The sequence below is a fragment of the Perca fluviatilis genome, chromosome 22 (assembly GCF_010015445.1).
Source record: "Perca fluviatilis chromosome 22, GENO_Pfluv_1.0, whole genome shotgun sequence".
NCBI classification, from domain to species: Eukaryota; Metazoa; Chordata; class Actinopteri; order Perciformes; family Percidae; genus Perca; species Perca fluviatilis.
In genome coordinates, this window is record NC_053133.1 from 2,014,227 (window position 1) to 2,032,119 (window position 17,893).

Below are 17,893 nucleotides of genomic sequence, written 5' to 3' on the forward strand. Positions count from 1 at the left end.
CTGGAAGTCAAAATACACCTGACGCAGTGATGTGTATGATTTGTAAACACACACATGCGCATGCTCGCACACCTGTGCATGCATGCAAATACACACACACACACACACACACACACACACACACACACACACACACACACACACTGTAGGATTAAATGTCAACTAAAGAGGATTTACCTTTAGTTCATTGTCTAATACATTAAAAGACAAAGTTTTTTCTTCTGACTGGAAGTCAAAATAACTTGCTATTCTGGTTCTGACACTAGGTATTTGAACCTTTAAAGAATCAAAATCCACATGTACACAAAAAGCCACACACTGAGACATGAAAATGGCATCAAACACCAAATAAATCATACAGGATGATGAAGACAAAATCAATGCAACTACTGGGACATCATTTAACATCCGATGGAGAATATATGGTATCTGAAAACATCTAGGGAAATGTATGACTTTAGAGTTTACATTGTTTACATTGTGCAGCAAGTGGTTTAATGGATATTTCAATTTCCAGCAAAATGAATACTGGGGCCTGTAATGTATTCAAAATGATACACGGTATACTGCAGCCATATTGTCATGTTACACATTATTTAAATCACATTTAATCTGTCCTTCTAGGCCATACAACTCCTTGCCCCCCTTGTCCTAGCAACCATAGAACCAAGCCACAAAGAAAAGCATCCAGTTTGCAATGTCAAAATAAAGGTTTTGAGAATTTAAGAAAGCTATTTAGTAGTTACTAGTTTGTCACTGTAATCCTCAAGCTTATATTTGTTTCCTCTAAACATGGACACATTGGCCACTGCCTAAAGTGTCCTCTTGATATTAAAAAGTTCCCCCTGAGTGATCCCGTCTCTTACCTGGACAGCAAAAAGTCAGTAACGGGCTCTACAAATGGCAGCCGCAAGGGTTTTGGCAGGAGCATTTACATCCGACACGATACGCTGTACAACCCGACAGTGTGTCTACTGCACGCCTGCCTCACTCACCCGCCCGCCTATCATTCATCCACATCATCACTGGAGAGTGGGCCGAAATCGGATTGGACAACAGCATAATCCCAACACAGGAGGGGAAAAATGTGAAACACAGGGAATACTAAAGGATTACACCATCTGGCCATTTCTAGCAGAGTGTGTGTGTGTGTGTGTGTGTGTGTGTCCATGCATGCTTATGTGCACATGTATAGGTAGATGCCTAGTCTCGTGTACAATCATAAGCTTTTGGGTCATTCATGCCTGTTTTCATTAACAGCTTTAACAGCCTTTTTTTAACAGCTCCACCTGAAGCTGCTTTAAACAGCTCTGCAGCCAAAAAGGCAAGAAAACTTGAAGACACAGTTGTTTTTTTTGTATGACAAGATTATGTCCTAAAGACAAGTGAGAATGACAGAAGTTAAAAATGACCTCAAAGACCATGGCAAAAAATATCATCTCAAATACTGTCATTTCTATACAACCAATAGGTAGGTTGAATTCGATATCTTTGCCATCATCAGTGTAAGCAGGAACATTAAAGTGATATCATAATAGTTATACATTATTATGATATCACTTTAATGTTCCTGCTTACACTGATGATGGAGCAGGTTTGCCCTGAAGGAAAAGCCAAACCAATAGCAGACATACTGTTTGGGAGAAATGCAAGTTTTATCAACTTGGTCCATGTAAACAAGTAAATCATTTGAAAATAATAAATATATCATTTTACGTTGTCAAACACAGTTAGTTGCAATTACTGTCACCGCTACGTGGATCCTATTCTTGGAACCGGTGTACATGTATTCATGGAAGACAAAGGCCTTGAAAACACTTTGCTTTTCGTACAGGTCTGCAGTCCCAGACAGTGAAGCAGCAACTCTTGATTTCCTCAGCAGTCTCCCAGACCACACAGCTGGGAGTGTGTGTGTGTGTTTCTGTTAAGACACAGGACACAGTGGTGTGTGTTTTGTGAATGACAGATGTGATTTGTACACATGTATATGTGCACACGCACACACACACACACACACACACACACTGTAGGATTAAATATCAACAAAAGAGGATTCCACTTTAGTTCATCGTTTAAGTCTAATACATTATAAGAAGTTTTTATTTTCAGTTCTTCTAATGAATCTGGAACACTCAATCAGGTATGTTCCAATTCTCTGATTGTGTGTTTATTTGCAAGAGTGTGTTTACTTTAAATACATATCTGATAATATAATATAATAACAATAATAATAATAATAATGATGTCTGCATACATACATAAATGAATGAGTACAGTGTGTTCTACAGTACCCTAAGTCTTTGTAAACACATGCACACATGGGTGGGTTTATCTGTGTGTGTGTGTGTGTGTGTGTGTGTGTGTGTGTGTGTGTGTGTGTGTGTGTGTGTGTGTGTGTGTGTGTGTGTGTGTGTGTGTGTGTGTGTGTGTGTGTGTCAGAGTGGCGAACATCAAGGGGTTAAGCCTACATGACCCCATCACTGGCTCCTTGTTCCCAACACATCCAGTTTAAAGTCCTCCTCTTCACCCACAAAGCCCTCCATAACCAGGCTCCTTCCTACCTCACAGACCTGCTCCACCGCCCCCTATAACCTCCGCTCCTCTGATGCAAACCTCCTCTCCCCACCACTCAGGACCACGCATCGTACCTGGGGTGACAGAGCTTTCACCATCGCAGCCCCCTCCCTCTGGAACTCCCTCTAATGATATTACATTTTACCTGCTGTTTTTTTGCTGGCTTTATTGTTTCACTTGTTTTTTAATGTGCTTAATGTCCTGGTTTTATTGTAAAGTGTTTTCAATTATTTTTAAAAGCACTATATAAATAAAATACATTATTATTATTATTATTATTATTACATGTTTTAGGCCTATCAGAGCCGTTTGTTGTGGACCATCATAGCGTCTCCGTCTACCGTTTTTTTTGTCCGACAGCATCTGAAATAAATTGAGCTCTGAGGTTAACGGGGCAAATGACATTTCATCTAAATGCTCCGCCTGGATGTATTCCAACTCAGCGTGTACCAGCTGATAATCTCAGTCAGAGATTATCACAATGCAATAAAAACACATCCCGAAAAAAAAAAGCACAGAGTGCAAACTGCTCGTGGTGGACCAGGGGTGTGTTCAAATAAAAGCCCCAACAGACTACTGTACAAAACTTACTAAAAAATTTTAAGAACTACTCAGATTTGTTGGGAGGCTGACCATCACTGCCACCAAAATCTTAAGACAGCTCCTTCTGGTGTGGATGCTGTTGAGTAATGCCAGGATCAGACGACACAAATTCAGCCCGATTTTGAGCCGACAGACACGTCGCAGACAAACGTTCAGAGTCGTGCCCGATAATGAGGGTCGGGACCCAATCAAAGATCAGCGATCTAACGTCTGGGACGCTTCACGAACACGACGCAGACGCAGTCTAGCATGTCAGAATTTGTTGTCTTTTTCCGCTTAGTGTGACTAATGTTCTACGACGTGGTCCTTGACATCGACCAATAGGAAGAGAGAGTGCTCCCTGTCTCTCTGGCACACAAACGTTATGTAAACATGGCGAAAAAGGAGAGACACTACTGCTGCTGTCTGGTGGAGGAAAGACACACACAGCGCCCATACAGGCTTTTTTCACGGCAGGGATCGCCCCGCTTCCCAGCATTGCATGCTAGTGGGTTAGCCACTAGCCACTAATTCTACTGCACAATTTAACCAACCAGCCATTTAAGAAACTCTGATGCTATAACGCAACTTGTGCACTTATGGTTAGCTCCTATTTATATGTTAGCTTTATCTCATTTAAATTTATATATTTTAGTACTTAACTTTTACTTATATTTTCAGCTTATATTTCATATTATTATCCTATGTTGTTATTTTATAGTATATGCAATTCTAGATAAACTTACATTTATTTTATTATTATAAGATTTATTTATATTTCTTTAAATTGTTCCAGGACTATCGTACATGTATTTGATCACTTTTAGCGCACCCTTGGACTGTCACAAAGTAATCTCGTTGTGCTACACAATGACAATAAAGTGCTTGAACTTAAAAAAAAGAAAGAAAGTTATCTGTTTCTCGTCACTTTGACCACTGACAAGCAAAGAAAACAGGCTCCACCCTCCTACAACCACTATGGCTGCACCTGATTGGACGAACGCTACAGTGGAAATTACGCCCTAGCAAACAGGTAACCAAGGGGGGTAAGCTTCTCCTCACAACGCGTAGCTCCCATGGCGCCATTTTGATGCTAACAAGCACCCGCCCGTCGTTAGCATCCCATTGACTCCCATTCATTTTGGCGTCACTTTGACAGCGAATAACTTTACATCTGAAGCGTTTAAAGACTCTATTTGTCCGTTGTTTATTTCTAAAGAAACACAACAATGTATAAAAGGCTCCATTACCTTGTATCTCACGTTATGGCTCCGTAGCAGATGCTTTTGTAAAAATAGGTTAACAATTGTTTCATAACCACGAGACTTACTGTCACATAGTAGACAAATTACCGTATAGTACAGGAGAAGCTCAGAGGCAGTTTGGACTTCCATTAGCTTTTTAAGTTTAATTACTAATGTTAACTAGCATGTTAGTGATCAGTAATTAGCCTGTGCCTATGTTATCTCCTTACATATACCTACGCTCTCCGTCTCTGTAAGATTGGGAATGATTGAGATTTCTCTCGGCACAGCTACCAGAAGACTTCACACTTTCAGACAGGTTGCTCACGTCACATCTACGTCTTCAAGCTCAGTTGGAGGCTGCTCAGTAACGCTCAGCCAGCACCGGGAAAGTGCTTCTAATATCCTTCACTGGTCTCCGTCCAGAGACTCGGGACCTGTTGGTCCAGTTTATATACTGTCTATGCAGCTAACTCACTTGACCCACTCAGTGTATGAAAGCTCCAGCAGACTGTAAGGGACAGTGTTGGGTTTAGAGGGACAAGGTGGGAAGGATTAGCTGTTCAGGAACATCTTTCTTCCAGTTTAGCAGGAGATGAGAGAGGATTGTAGAACAGTAAACAGAGATTTGGCTGCCCTCAATTAACCTGATGTCAGACCACATACAACTCAGAAGCTGAAAGGTACCTCCAATGAGAGTACTCCTAAGGTCAAGTAGGTGTTAGTATTAGTTAAGTATCTGCTTCTTAACCTTCTCAAACTGGGAAAGATAAACAAGTTAAGCAACAACTGGCTCCCCACTCCGGCTTCCCTCTCTTCCACAGAGCATCCCGCAATGTGCTGGTGCGGAAATTAGTACCATAATCTCTGCTATAGAGCAAGTGGATTAACAGAGAAAAGGATTAGAGTTTGATCAACCAGCTCCTCACTTCTGTACTGAGGTGAAGGGATCAGAGGGGTGTGCTTAGAGAGTCAGAGATTAAAAAAAATATATATATCAGGCATTTCAGAGTTGTATATCTAAACTACACAGGATTATATGATTTTTATGACAGCAGGATTTTTTCCTGCAAACTTGTGCATATACAGTACTATATGAATCTGACATACTGTAACCAAAAGCATGCAGTTTTAGATTTTTAATATTTTTTCATACATACATTATGCATTACATATGAATAGACTTAATTGCTGTTATTATAGGCATTTCTGTTTGTCTCGAACAGTCACTTTATTTATATAGATTTATATAGCACTTTTCACACATAAAAATGAAACACAAACCACACACACACACGCACCACACACACACACACACACACACACACACACACACACATACACACACACACTCACACACACAGATATACACATATAACACAATCTTATTTACTGTCAATGGTGCAACAAAACACAGACTGGCCATCAAATATTTCTGCTCTACATTTGGGAGAATTGTACATGTTCACTGTGGTGTGTGTGTGTGCATGTGTATATGTGTTTTGAGTCCCCTGATGTACTCCCTGTACACACATAACCGTGCAGCCACTATCGACTCCAACACCACCATCGAGTCTGCTGACGACACAGCTGTGGGGGGGTCTACCTGAAAGAAGTTGAGGACCTGACTTGCTGGTCAACCTAACTATGCCCCCCCTTAATATCAACGAGCTTCAAGTGTCCACATCACTGAGGGCCTGACCTGGGCGCTGCATACTGACTCAGTGATGATTGTTACACCTCAGACATACACCTCAGGAAATTCTGGGGATCCCCTCAAATACTGAGGGATTTCTAGTCCTGCATCATCGAGATTGTCCTGACGGGGAACATCACTGTCTGGTACGGCAACAGCCATGAACAGGACCGCAAGGCCCTGCAAAGAGTGGGGCGTTGGTCTGAACATACAATAGGCCCTACCCTGCCTCAAGGATATTTACACGAGAATGATTTAAGATCCAAACCACCCAGGTAACAGCCTTTTCTCCTTGGTGAGGTGAGAAAAAGGTACTGGCTACCGAGAGGCACGTGTGGATTAAAGAAACAACTGAATTACGCAACAACTGCCCTTTACAAGGTATAGGCTTTAAACCACGCATTCAGTTCATGGGGATTCACTGAAGCTCTTCCTAAACTATGACTGGCCAGCAGAGGCTCAGAAAGAGCTTAGCCTAGCCTAGCAGCCCGAGGGCCACTGTACACATCACATCCTATACACACATTTATTATACAAACATATATATGTATATATATAATTAAACCATACAAAAAAGAATGGATGTAGCATTAGCGTCCATTGATAGTCCATTGATTTGTGCCATTTTGAAGCCGTGAGTTTGCATTTTGGCCGTCGCCATCTTGGTATTTTTTATTTTTTTGTTTTTCTTTTAATAAGCATGGAACATTGAACAGTCAACATAGAACATTTATCACAAAAGCTAAAGTTGGAATAATAAAAAAAAAAAAAACTTTCTGTAAAGTGAAATGTCTGATCTGCCTCAGTATATTACTGCTTCTGCCATCATGTAATAATAACAAAGTTATACAAAATAAATGAAAATCCACTGAAAATAGGATATTTCTGTTAACAACCTGTGATATGTCACATTATTACAGCATTACAGTAAATATAATAATAAAAAGAGGTATAAAAAATGTTAAACCAAATATTACTAAATATTGCACATTTGATTAATCACGGTCGTCACGGTTAGCTAATCGCATTCTTTCAAATCCCGATTGCGATTTGGTTCAGCCCTATGATGAAGTGAAAACACAGTGACGGGGTCAAAGTTTAGGATGAAAACATGGGCAACATCCAAAAACGTTCAAATTCAAGGCTATTGTGATGTCCACAGGGCCATGGTTAAGCATAGCTAAGGATTGGGCACAGTGGGAGTACGTTTCACTGGAATTGTTCCATATAATTACATGTGACAAATAAAAATGATGGATTGATTGATTGACTGATTATTGAAATTTTCCCCTCAAGGGACTTTCTTATTAATCAACTCATGAAAAAAAGAACGTGCCAGCTTTGAAGAGCACACAATATTTCAAGTTCTTATTAGTATCAAACTGTTGTCAAAGAGAGTGTCACTTACATAACCCACAGCTGTTGCTGTACTTGTAAACAGTGTGGAAGGATTTATTTATTCAGAGTGCTATTACAGTACATGTCTGTATTTCCATCAGGACAGGGTGTTACGACCCCTCCCTTTCTGCCTGCTGAGGCTTCATCGGCCTTCTCCTGGGAGGGTCATTCAGGTACAGTAATAGGCTGTGTAGGCTTCAGCCTAGTCTATTTCTACCAGTCCTGTATCATTGTCTCTCTCTCTCTCTCTCTCTCTCTCTCTGTCTCTCTCTCTCTCCTAGGCTCCACATCTCTCCTGGTTTGGGTTTGTTCTGGCATTTTTGTTGCAGTCAACATTCATCCACACATTCTTCACTGATCCGTACACTCCACTCAACACTGATGCCATTACTCACCACACCTCATGTTTTTGTAAATAGATATCTTCTTCTTATTTACCTTTTCTGAAAATCATAAGATCATGGTTACTGTCCATTGCAGACAAAAGGGAAGGGAAGGGGTGGGGGGCATCTGTCTGTGAGAGTTAGAAAGATGTAAGAGGATGAGGATGTGAGCTGTGTTTTATCTCAGCTGTTCTGTTCTCTATCACTCACACACACACACACACACACACACACACACACACACACACACACACACACACACACACATAGTGACAAAGTGACAGAGGGGAATGGACAAGGCGGAGAGTCTCATTTGCAGACACACTCTCCTCCGCTCCATCACTATTTGGCAGACAAAGAAAAGAAAAACTAAAAGAGGAAAAGGTGCAGATCTTCATATCCATAGACCCACCGAGACGGCTTAATATTATACAAGCCGGCTGGCTGCAGGCCAACTGGCTAAGCTTGTTATGTTCCTAGCCACGTTCAGAGCTGAAGAAACCCTGCTTGAATCCAAAGGTGTCATTCATCACAGGAAAATACAATGTACATAGTTTCATTAATTATTAATATCAATGGATGAGCATTACAAGATCTGGACCACTTCATATCTCGTGTGACCTCCTGATAAACAGCCATTACTGAACTGAGTGACTGTTGACATGTGCACCGTCTCAAAAGTGTAATACGCATCGGGGCGATTGAGCAAGCTACAGAGATACCATGTGGGGACCGCAAGAACTCTCACTGTCTGCTTGTGTTTACTTAATTTAATAGTAAAGATAGTCTGGATCAACGGAAGTACATTTCCAGAATAATCCCTGACATCCGGAACATCTGGGTATTCCCTTCCGCTTCTGCTCTCTGTGTTGCTTGCTTGCTGTTTGAAGTAAGGCATTTTAAAGTGATGTGCTGTGACAATTTAAACAGACTGAGGCTGTGAATGAAATCATTCACTTATTTACTTCCACTACTGACCACGTATATGCCTAGAGGACTCTATTGTGCATCAAGTAGCAAAATCAAAAATCTATTTTCTGCTAATAAGGTCAATAGGCGCCTAATGTAGTTGGTTCTGTTGTTGCAGAACACAGCTTGCTACCAGCGGCTCCTGGTAAATGACCATCAATTTTACATTGCATTGTGCGATTATTTGAGTGTACTATATATGATGGCGGACCGTATATGGCAAACATGCTATATAGTGGATACTGTGGAGAGTGAATGCTTTTGGACACCTAAGATAAAGGTCTGCAACAAATCAAACATTTTTCCTAAAGGAAACTGATTTCCTTGTGCAGAATGGGTACAATGCCAGGGTGGAAGAGTCATCGTGAGTGGCTGAATATATTGTTCACTGTAAATGTCATGAGAATGGGATAAAAAGACATTTGTGTTACGTGTTGCTTTAGCCTTTACTCACACTGTTCAGTGTGAGAAATTGTTGAACGATGCTGGTCATAGAAGACAATGAGAAGGCCACATTAAAAGCCCTGAATTCCTGCCAGCTCCACTATGACCTTTGACCTCGCTGGAAATGAGCATGAGGAAAGGGAATGTCCCCCCTTGGACATGAAGAGTAATGACTCTAGTTTCATTAATCAGATTAACAAGTCCTGATCAACGTCGCCTTGTGTCATTGTCGCGGGGGAATCCCGGCAGCACCCTAACTACTGTCCCATTACCTTGAAAACTTTCGGAGTTCAACTGTTTGAGTGCAGAAAGAAACAGTCAGCCATTACTGTATGCACGCCTCCGACATACATCTCACCCAGAACACACCGGCATCCCTAATTACCTGTGTATTAATCACCATGGAAGCCCAAGCAATACAAAGTGGAGGTAAACAGATTAAATTCACAGGACTTACCTTAGCTTAACTCTGCTGTGTTATTCACTCTGTGTAATTGTTGTTGTCGTTATTGATTCTAGTGATTATGATAATTATAACGCCCACTCAAAACCAAGTACGTTACCGTAGAGCATGTTAAAGTGGCAAATGAAACAACATAAGTATCATGTTTATCAGGGGACGGATCTTAGGGGTTTTAATGAGCTCGTTCTGGAAGTCTTTAGTCTACAGACTGAAATCTTATTGACTCTCTGTTCCAGTACAGCATTTCTTACTGGTCCTAGTAAACCACTAGGTGGCAGGGCACAACAATCTTTCCTTATTATTCTTGAAGGTAATATGCATAATAGCAAATACACACACACACACACACACGAGATACAATCTAGCTATCCTACACCCCAGCTCTGAGCCTCATACAGGTGTGTTGTTCTGAGAGGGCTGGGCATGGATCTGGATGACAGGATGGAAAAAGAAATTGGTGTGTGTGCTTTTGTTCACGTAGCATTTGCCTGTGTGTGTGTGTGTGTGTGTGTGTGTGAAAGTCATGCAGACAGTTAATATTGGTGTTGAACCCCCCCCGTCCCTCTGATCTTGGCCACCAGCTGTCCTCTGATAAGTGATGTAACATTACTCCATCTTCTAACATTGATACTACACGCACATACACACGCACACGTGCGCGCACACACACACACACACACACAAATGCCATGCGGTTGACCACTGAACCTTTTTCTAGATTGTTTGGGGATGAGAATCTGTGGAAGGACAAACTACTCCAGACAATAAGTTATCATCCTCCCTCACCTGTAATAGAGACAAATAGCTGTGTTGATCTGTGTGTTTCTGTGGCACAGTGGGAGCTGGATTGTCCTGGTGTGTGAGCCTGTTTATATGTGCAAGTGTGTATGCTTCAAACATGTACATACGAAATAACGCCAGTGGAGCTGTTTATTTGATTGATGCAGCAAACTGATGGGAGCAGGGTGGTTGGGAAGTTGACAAAGCTCCAGCCTGACAGGGGGATCCATTAAACTAGCTGTCCGTCCCAGAGGGCTCCCGCCCTGGATAAAGAACATGGTGTTGAGTGGAGCCCTGGCCTCAGTTTGTTCTTATTATCTCTTATCCAGGCCTGGAAACCTTAAGGTGGAGGACTGGATTGGCAAAAACATGTCTGGTATTCCCATGTTGTTACTAATAAGAGAAATAAATAAAAATGACTACTTGAAAAGTAAAGGTTACTCCCTGGAAGTTGTAATTCACTAAAGTATGTCTTAGGTGAGGTGAGGAGTCTATATTTTACTTAGTGCAGTCATATTTCTTGCCATTTAAAAATAACCTAAGATAGTTTAGTGGGCATTCGAGTGAGTGGAGTAAGCCAGAATTTATTATTTCAACTGCGATCTGATTTTAGCTGAGGCTATGATGAAAGCAATAACTTACTCTAGTGATTGGTATCTGCAATACTATCACTGAATGTCAAATAGGTATTTGTTCCTAGGAAGCACTCAGTGATACATACTAATATCTTAAAGATCAATTGTTTTGCGGATGATGCAGAAGATGAATAAAGAGAATGATTACATATAACAGGAACATGCCAGAATCAATCTAACACAATTCTCTCTCTTGATCGAACTAATCCCTTCCTTCCATAGTCCCTCCCTACCACTTACTATTAGAGCAAAGTTAATCAGAAAAGCCTGTTTCCAATCTAGAGCACTCTCTTCCTTCCTCTGCCTTCATTAAGTCTTCCCATCCACTCTCTTCTATTGACAGGATTGAGAAATTAGAGAATGAAGTAATGGAGGGAAGGTGACTGATCACAGATACTTATGCTTGAGAGATGAAGAGTGAAGTGTAATAAAGCGGTCCAAGGTCCACAGCAGCACCCTACCTTTACCCAGAATTGGCTCCTCCAAATATGCTGTGCATATTGTGAAGACAAGGTGTGATTTTCAGAGTGCAAAAAAAACGTACAAAATGGCAACATGACACTATCTTAATAACATCTTGTTTAGGAATATATTGTAGTACACTAAATGCAATGTGATGTTGATGTAAGTAAAGGGATGCTCAAGAGTGCGTGACTGCAGATCAGGCAACCATGATCAAACTTCCAACACATTATGGATTCATTTCATTTGTGAGAATTACATTTTACGTAACATATGGTCATGCGATTGAAAGAGCCTCAACACCTGAGTGTGTTTCCTAGATGGGAATCAGCTGGGATTGATGTATTTGCATCAATCAGCTGTTTCTCAGTAGCAATGGAATAAAATGCAGGGGATATATTTGTGAACAGCTGTTTGTAACTTTCACTTTAGCCTATAAGTTAGGTGTAGAACCTGATGGTATCTGTTCTGACTTACAGTGTGAAAGCATTTGTGAATTTTGGCATCCATTGTTTTGGTCTTGGTTGAGCTTGTTTGTAAAAGATGTTCAAGCATTTTAAATTTGTGTTAACTGTATGCAATTTGTGTCAAAGCAACAAGAAATGTGTTAATTGTAAAGCCTACACAGACAGATGTGCTAACTGTGTTAACAGTTTAGGAAAGTTGTTAAAAGTACTGAAAAAATTGTCATAGCGATCGTAAAAAAAACTGTAAACTGGATCCAAAAACCTGTTTAATTTACACCCAGAGGGGACAGGTTCAGGTAGTTTGCTAGCAGAAAGGTGGACGAAGTGGACAAAATTGGCGCTTACCCACTGATAGTACCAGCTCGGCTCTGCTGGAGGTGTGTTGTTTTTTATTCTCGGCATGTGGCTGTTTGCCAGAAGACACATTTAGTTTCTAAAGAAGCTGGAGACAGCAAAAACGCAAATTTACGAATCCTACTATGGCCACGCCAAGACCCGGCCTATAATAGCAGCTCGATTGGTTGGGGTTAGGCATTGACCTTGAGGGGTTAAGGTTAGGATAAGCCGATTTTTTTTACATGTAAGCATGGACGCCTGGCCAATAGCAGTGTGTGAATGCTACTGAAGGGCGGGTCTTGGCGTGGCCATAGTAGAATTCGTAATTTCGCATTTAGGACACCCCCGTCTGTCGCTAGCAATGATGACGCAGTGATTAGTGACGATTCTCTCTGACCAATCAGTAGTCTGCAGGTTTTCACGTCACCTTTTGGTATCGCCTCAGCTCGCTTGGAACCTCAACGGAGGTGATACTAAAAAAACGTACCTGTTGGCAGGTACTAGAGATGGCCCGATACCAGTTTTTGCTTCCCGATACCAATTCCGATACCTGAACTTGTGTATCGGCTGACACACACACACACACACACACACACACACACACACACACACACACACACACACACACACACACACACACACACACACACACACACACACACGTATAAAAGGGTACAACTGTGACCGCACAGGATGGTGTGTGAGTGGCTTCAGGCTCCTTTACTGGATGTAACAGTTTAATAAGCCACCTGTAAAGGATCAACAACCGAGCTGTCCAAATGTCTCTACCAGTGGCATTGTGTGAGTCTACGGTGTCAAACACATACAGCATAGTCGGCTGGATGTCTCGCTCACTTCACTCTGCTCACGACACACACACCGCTATTAACAGATTACATGTCAGTACTGGAGCACTAGTCTACAGCCTTGATGTTCCACTTCTGGGATTGCTCCGGTGCCGTTTTCCTCCAATTTCTTTGTGCTCCTCAGATCTCTGCAGGGTAAATCCAGTCCAGCATCCCCACTGAGTGAAAAACACGACGTAATACCCACACACTTAAAAGTATGTATCACACATCACAAACATCTACACGTGTGTAAGCACGTAGACACACAGGTTCCTACAGATTACATGTCAGGAGTGTTCCACAGCACCGGCTACATGCTATGAAAACAACAGAGGTCAGAAGAAATTGACACGCTGAGGTCCATCCTGGTAACGCTCGCATGTTCAATTACATTTCCTTCAAGCTGATAAGACACAAAATGCAAATGGGGGAAAAAAGAAATCGGAGAGCATGTTCTCTACACTTCCCTTCTAATTTCACTTTTTGCTACAGTTGTCTGGTTTTCGAGAGGGAGATGAAATTAAAATCAAGTTATGACATGTTTTAAAAGCACTCTGCTTGCTTTTCCGACGTTCATCATTTGAGAATGAAAATTCACACATCACAGGGTCTGCCTGGAGGGTTTGTGGATCTCATTCGGGTCTGTTCATTATAATTGCATCATGGAGCTTGGAAGGATGACTGTGACCCTTCTGACCCTTCATCATTTCACATGCATGCGCAATCAAATTGAACAGGAATCACAGAGTGATATGCACACCTGACTGCACATGAGATATTGTTTTTGGTATTTTTGCATAGAATTGAACAGAATTACAGTGAGTGCAACGCAAGGAAGTTCTTTGATATTGTACCAACCCCACCCACCCTATAAACCCACTCACCATACAGCCACACATTTACGTAATTTAGTACATATTTGTAATGTACTATAATACATTTTCTCTTTAGGACTTTAAATAAAAGTCAAGAGTGCTGACAAATATGAGTGTATAACTACACATACATACATACATACATACAAACAAACACACTCTCACACACACACACACACATTAAAACAAAGAGGGAGGGCGGTCCATAATTAATGAAATGGTATTAGAAAAAGGAAATAAATAAAATAATAGTAGTGATAGGTAATAAAAACATGAGATATTTTAAACTCACCACTGATTCTATGATCAGTATACCAATGCACCTGGACAGGATTTGGTTTGACATGGTTTCATATATAAATTGGGTTAATTAAAGCTCCATACACCTCTATCAGCTTGGCAAATATGGATTCCATCAGGAAGTCCTCATTAACAAGAGAGATATTTGATATTACTATTATCTGGGAGAAGCTCCTCAATTAAAGAGACCCTGGAAGTGAAAAGGACTTATTTCACAAGGGCTGCCTGCATTGTCTTTATTCTTTTCGACAGACATGTTCCATTGTGTTAGCAGCAGGGAACATGCATGTATGTTTAGTATGTATGTATGTAATGTGTTTGCATATAATGAGTAATTTGAGGAGGAAAAGAAGCACAGCCTCTTTACAGCATTAACTATTTAACACAATAAAGGTAAAGGTAAATCTGGTCACTTCTGCTTAAATAAAAAACACTATGGCCTCTCCAGGGTTCAAGACAGTCTATGGGTCAAACACACATGTTTTATATGGGACTATGTGGACAGTGGCAGGTGGAAGAGTGATAGGGAGAGGAGAAAGAACAAGTTTCATTTCCTGTCCAAGGCTGCAGTTATTTAATATGATGAAGTGTCCCATCCTTCGGTGTCCCTGTCTGCCGGACGTTCCTGCACTCTCACTGTTTAAAGAGCAGACAGGAATGCACACTTAAGCCGGACAGGTATGTACTGTACATTACAAATTCTCCAGGAAGAATCAGATAGAGATAAAAGAGGACTTTCTCCGAGTTTCTATTTGACCAAAACATCCCAGAGCTCACAGTTTGAGATGTTATTCAACCCAGAGCATTCCCGGATCAGAACAGGAGAGGAACAAAGGTTACAGAGGTCACAGGAAAACGGTAATACAGAGCACCACACACCACGCGCTAGAATCAAGAGCATGCAGACGCGCTGTATCCACGAGCAGGAGCGTGTGTGTGAAAGTGTGTGTGTGTCAGAGAGAACTCCGGCAGGGCCCAGGTGGTGCGAATAGTGCCAATTTTAAGGTCAGTTAATGTCATTTGAATAGAAGAGCTTATTTGAATGGAAAATTCCGCGGGTGTACATCATTTTCATGGTCTTTGACAAAGGTAAGCGCACACAATGGGCAGTCGGCCGTCATTTCCATAAAATTAAGCAAACACTTAAAATACTTATGCACTGTATGGTATGGGCTGTATGTTTATGGCTTGAATACATATATGCAAATCTATATGTTTTTTTTTGTCTTTAATCAGTGATATCCCTCTCCATTTTCTTTGCTGATATTCCTTTGTGTGCACTTTTCTGCCCTCTGTGTTGCCCTCTCCGTCTCTCTCCCACTCCCTCACTCACTCTCTCCGTCTTTCAATGTGGTTATGCAATGTCTCTCTTTCTCAGCAGCATAGGCTGAGAAAGAGAGAGAGAGAGAAAGAGAGAGAGAGAGAGAGAGAGAGAGAGAGAGAGAGAGAGAGAGGGAGAGGGGGATATACTCTGATGTACATTCCCAGCTTTCCCAAGCCTTTCTTTCCTCACCTGAAACATGAAGAAGTAACCGCCCCTCCAACCACCACCACCACCACCACCACCACTATCTACAAAAGCAGTGCTAATTTCCAAATGAGGGTAGAAGCCTGTGAATGCAGCACATGTCCACTGCTGTATGCTGACATGCTCATTTACCAGCCGGCCTCTTCAAAACACAATCCGTAATTGTCTCCTCTGTATGGAGCAACTTTGAAACAGTTTGTAATCGCCATGCTCTGTGGTTTAACTAAGCGGCAAGTTTTTGGCAAACAAGCAACAAGGCTTGTTAACTGTAATGAGCCAATCGCTTGCATAAGAGCAAGAGGAAGACAGTGAGAGAGGAAGAGGATCAAGTAGTAGGGGGAGAAAATTGTGGGAAAAGGGTCAAAACAATAGTGTAAGGAAAGAGAAATTGAGGGAGTGTGTAAGAGAAGAGGAAATTGGCAAAGGGTGATAAATCAGCTGCAGTTATAAGATGACATGGGGGCTTTAAAAAGCTGGTGGCAATAAAAAACAAGCATCATCATCTCTTCATTTAATTGAGGATGAAAGAACAACAAACACCGTCCAGCACCTGCTCCCTAATTTAAAGGGACAGCTTCATTAACTGTGGGAACGTTGTTGCCTTGGTAACGGGGGGGGGGGAGAGATGGTAGAGAGAGTGGAACTGAAAATAAGGAACGGGGACTTATGTCAAGGTTTGAGGAGGAAAGGTTCGGTGGAATGTTACAGTGCTGCTGACATGCAAGTGCAGAGTGTGTGTTTTTGTGTGTGTGTGTGTGTGTGCGCATGCGATTGTCATTGCTGACTGTCACTAGGTGTTGGTTTATAAGCTGTGTGATAGAAACCAGAGTGTAAGAGAGAGCCTGAAGCTCATCTGTTGCAGCTGTTAACTTCTGCAGACACACACAGACACTGTCCCAGTCCCACACAAATGCACACAGCCATCACATCCACATCCATCCTCGGAGCCTGTGCTTCTCTCCTCTTGCTCTTTCTCTTCCTGCGGCCCATCTGTCTATTTTTCTCCGCCCCTCCCTTCATCTCCTTCTCCTCTTCTGTCTGTGGTCAGAGGACAAGGCTGGAATGAGTAATATGTAAACCTCCCCATCAACACATAAACACACACACACACACACACACACACACACACACACACACACACACACACACACACACACACACACACACACACACACACACACACACACACCCACACACACACACATTTATATCAGGGGTGTCAAACTCAATTTCACTAAGGGCCACATTGGAAAATGAGAATCACATCAATGGCCAGACATGTAGAGTTTATTGACATGCTTTTATTAATTGAAAAAGTAAATTATCTTTGACTGTACTATTGCATGCCTCATATGGCCATTTCACTTAAAGTTTGCTTCACATAAAGCACTGAAAAAAAATCAGCAAAAACAAGTTCTTCAGCCATCAGAGAATTTAGGAAATCAAGACAAACAATGATTACATTCTGTTTCACAGCCTGAATATGAAAACTCGCTGGTTGTGTGGGAATTTCTGAGTTTCAAAATCTGCCAAATTCCGCTTTGAGTGTTGTGTAATTGCAGTTTGAAAACAGTTTTCCATCTTTGTGGTGTGGCGCACAACTAGGGGGTCCAAAATTGACTGTGAACCTACATTTTCTTAAGCTGGATTTGGCCCATATTAATGCGCACGCACACAATCAGCACTGTGATATATCTTTCCTATGATTAAAACCAGTGGCGGCGCCAGAGATGTTCTTTTGCTGGTGCTTTGGGGTTGCCGGACGTTTCAGTGAGGGTGCTCTGAAATTTTGAGTTTCCCTTGACACAAATAGGCTAACATTACACACACTCGCGCAGATGCCCACCTACCTCCGCTGCGGTTTACTAAGCGAGCGAACGAGAGAGATTGATTTAAAGTTGCCGATACA

The 17,893-nt window shown here is 41.6% G+C and overlaps 1 protein-coding gene across 4 annotated transcripts in view; it reads right to left on the reverse strand.

Annotated features, from left to right (window-relative positions):
• kcnh2b (potassium voltage-gated channel, subfamily H (eag-related), member 2b) overlaps positions 1 to 17,893 on the reverse strand; it is a 378,618-nt gene that overhangs the window by 191,184 nt on the left and 169,541 nt on the right. Inside the window, exon 1 of one of the 4 annotated variants that reach the window (XM_039789966.1) lies at positions 867 to 967. The exons of the other annotated variants lie outside the window; for them this stretch is intronic. The gene's annotated coding sequence lies outside the window, so the exon portion shown is untranslated. Of the gene's footprint in view, positions 1 to 866; positions 968 to 17,893 lie in introns of those variants that run through there. 4 annotated transcript variants of the gene reach the window in all.